The following is a 3,278-nucleotide window of genomic DNA, read 5'->3' as shown; positions in this document are numbered from 1 at the left end:
AACTATTTCAAAATGATACAACATGCAACTGAAAATGCAGACACCCTTGTTGGGTGTAAACAAAATGATACATTCTGCAACTGAAAATGCGGACACTCTTGTTGGTTATCTGTAGATGTGTCATTATTGTCACAAAATTAGGATGTAAAGGTGCCTTTTGATTGAACTTTAGGTAGAAATGGGTCGTTTTAAATCTGAAGTATGAAGACGTGTGAAATAATTCATTAAAATTATTTTGAATTATGACACTATAGCCACTAACATTCAACCAATCTAGCAAAGATGTGCCGATTGTCTGAAAACTATTAGTTTTTTTTTGCAGATATTGCCCACTCCATCTGTGTTCAATAAAATGAATGGACGCGGGGAAAAATTTCTGAAGTTAGCTCTAGCGAAGAATAGCCATGGCATAGGCCTAAAGCTAATTTCCAACGATGCTGACACAGGTAATTTGTGATTAATCTATGAGTATTAAGTCGTAAATATTTGCTGCTTTAATCCTATCTGGTGTATTATTTTGAACTCATAACAAGCTCACTTTCTATCCTGTTACAACTGAATTCCTCATTGAAAAATACTTGTGATTTTTTGTGTGCTATCCTGATTTTTGTTTCTCTCCCTGCAATGGCCTCCATAGCTGTTCTCAAAATTATTTCATTTATTTCTGCCACTACGTTTGAGAGCAGATATTATGAATATTTTTGCACATGAATATATTAGAAAATGGTACTTCTCGCATGTTATTAAAAATATTTCTTCCCTACCACTTCTAGGCTTTGGAACAATCTTCCTGCAGGTGTTTTTCCTGATACTTATAATCTTTCTTCCTTCAAGAGACAGGTCTATCATCACCTAAAGTCTTGAGTCTCTTTGTTTTCTCTTTTTCACAACCATGGGCTAGATGAAAGCCAGGAGCTTATCCCATCAGTTTACAGCTTAAAAAAAAATTAAATCACAACTTGATAATAAGGAAATTTGAATATATTTGATTTCAACTGATAACACGCCCCACAGACAGAGCAAGAAAACCAGATCTAAATAGGTTAAAAATTCTCTTGCTAACTTCTTTGTTTCAAATTGTTAGCATCTTTGAATTTTTCCACGCATTAAAAAATATATATATATATTCTCATGCTAACTTCTTTATTTCCATTTTTTAGGATCGTTACAAGAAAGAGCCAGTGACTCTTTGCAAAGGCAGAGTAAGAACATGGATGAGGACTCTCACACCTCTTTGGAAGGAGAACCATCTACTTCTAAAGCCCACATAAACTTAGTTTCTAATGAAGAACATTTTACCACTTCTGATTTGGGCGAGAACTACTACGTTGATTCTAATGTTCAATTGCCTAAGGACACGTCTGATGACGAATCAAGCAGTTCTTCCTCAGAATCAAGCAGTTCTTCCTCAGAATCAAGCAGTTCTTCCTCAGAATCAAGCACTTCCTCCTCTGCTTTAGTGGATTCAGACGATTCTGTTAAAGACAAAGATTATGTTCCCGAGCCAGAATTATTGGGTACTACAGAAAAAGACCAGAGTAATGATAGTGATGAATATTCAGGAGATCAAAGTGGTACAGAAGGCATCTTCAATAGTCCAGCGAAGAAACAAGGTTTTAAAAGAAAGAGAAACCCACAAACATGGTACAGAAATGCACAGAAAAAACTTAGAAATGAAGGAAAATCTTACAAGATGGCGTCCAAGAATCACCGGGAGAGACCTGCAAGAGCAATGAAGCCTCCTTGCACTGAAAAATGTAGGCTTAAGTGCTTTTCAACCTTTTCAAATGAAGAGAGAGAAACCATATTTAGTGATTATTGGCAATTAGGATCTTTAGAGAAGCAACGATTATTCATATTAAATTGCATGGAACAAATCGAGCCCTCTTACAGATATATTCGTGTTGGTGGAAAGCGACCTCCAAGGAACCTGAATAATGCTTTTTTCTTCAATGTTGATGGTGAAAAAAAGAGAGTTTGCAAATTATTTTTCAAAAATACTTTAGATATCAACGACAGGCCTATTCGCACAGTACAAGAGAAAAGGGCAAAAGTGGTAGGAGTCCTATGGAGCCTGAAAAAGAGGACAGCACACCAAGACTAAAGGTCTCGACCAATCTACTGTGGACAAAGTACGACAACACATCGATTCCATCCCAAGAATAGAAAGCCACTACATGAGAGCAAATACATCGAGAGAATTCATAGATGGCAGTAAAACAGTTGCAGAACTTCATAGAGACTATGTGAACATTTGTAAAGAAGAAAAAGTTGAATATGTAAATTATGCCTACTACTATAACATATTCAAAAATGAATACAATATTTCATTTTTCAGCCCTAAAAAAGACCAATGTGATACCTGTGAGGCGTTTCATAATGCAACCGATGCTGAGAAACAGAGTTTGAAAGAAAATTATGACCAACATCACTTAGAGAAGCAGCTCTCCAGAAACGAAAAATGTGGACAAAACAACTACTCCATCTACCCATGCTGTCGCAGTGTATGACCTACAAGCAGTCTTCTCTTCCCAAAGGAGAAGTTTCTCACTTCTACTATACATCAAAGCTCAACGTTCTGAACTTCACTATCTATGATTTAAAGTCCAATGAATGTTATTGCTATGTGTGGGACGAATCAAATGGTCACAGAGGCGTGAATGAATTGGGTAGCTGTGTACTAGATTTCATGAAAAAATGCTCAGAAAGGGAATTACTGATATAACATTCTATTCTGATAATTGTGGTGGCCAGCAGAAAACAAATTCATGCTCTCATTGTACCTATACGCAGTCAACTTCTTGAATATTAAATCTGTTACTCACAAGTACTTGATTCGAGGGCACACCCAGAATGAGGGCGATTCTGCCCATTCGCTCATTGAACGAAATATGAAAAGGCTTCAAAAAGTGGGCCAATTTTCCTGCCTGAAACTTTCATTACCGGAATCAGAACAGCAAAAAGAGGGGAGAACCATTCAAAGTAAAAGAAATGACCTTTGAAGATTTCCTTAACATAAAACTGATTGCAACAGATTTGGGTTCTTTGAACATGAAAGGCATCAAGATGAACCAGATTAAAGCTTTGAAATTATCAAGCGAGTCACCCTGCTCAGTTTTCTGCAAAAACTCTTATCAGAAGGATTTTCATGAAGTGATTGTACTTAAAAGAAGAAGAGTGACGGTGTGACACTGATACCTTGTTACAATTCGAAGCCTGAATATCCCAAGCCAAGAAAGATGGCTTAATGAAATTGTGCACTGAGAATCTGATCCCTA

General features: G+C 36.6%; 1 pseudogene; it reads left to right on the top strand.

Annotated features, from left to right (window-relative positions):
* LOC136849326 (uncharacterized) overlaps window positions 1-2,452 on the top strand; it is a 2,599-nt pseudogene extending 147 nt beyond the window's left edge.
* The last annotated feature ends 826 nt before the right edge of the window (window positions 2,453-3,278 follow it).

The sequence above is a fragment of the Macrobrachium rosenbergii genome, chromosome 20, assembly GCF_040412425.1.
Source record: "Macrobrachium rosenbergii isolate ZJJX-2024 chromosome 20, ASM4041242v1, whole genome shotgun sequence".
NCBI lineage: Eukaryota > Metazoa > Arthropoda > Malacostraca > Decapoda > Palaemonidae > Macrobrachium > Macrobrachium rosenbergii.
The sequence above is the reverse complement of the archived record's forward strand: the minus strand, read 5'-3'. Positions and strand labels throughout refer to the sequence as shown.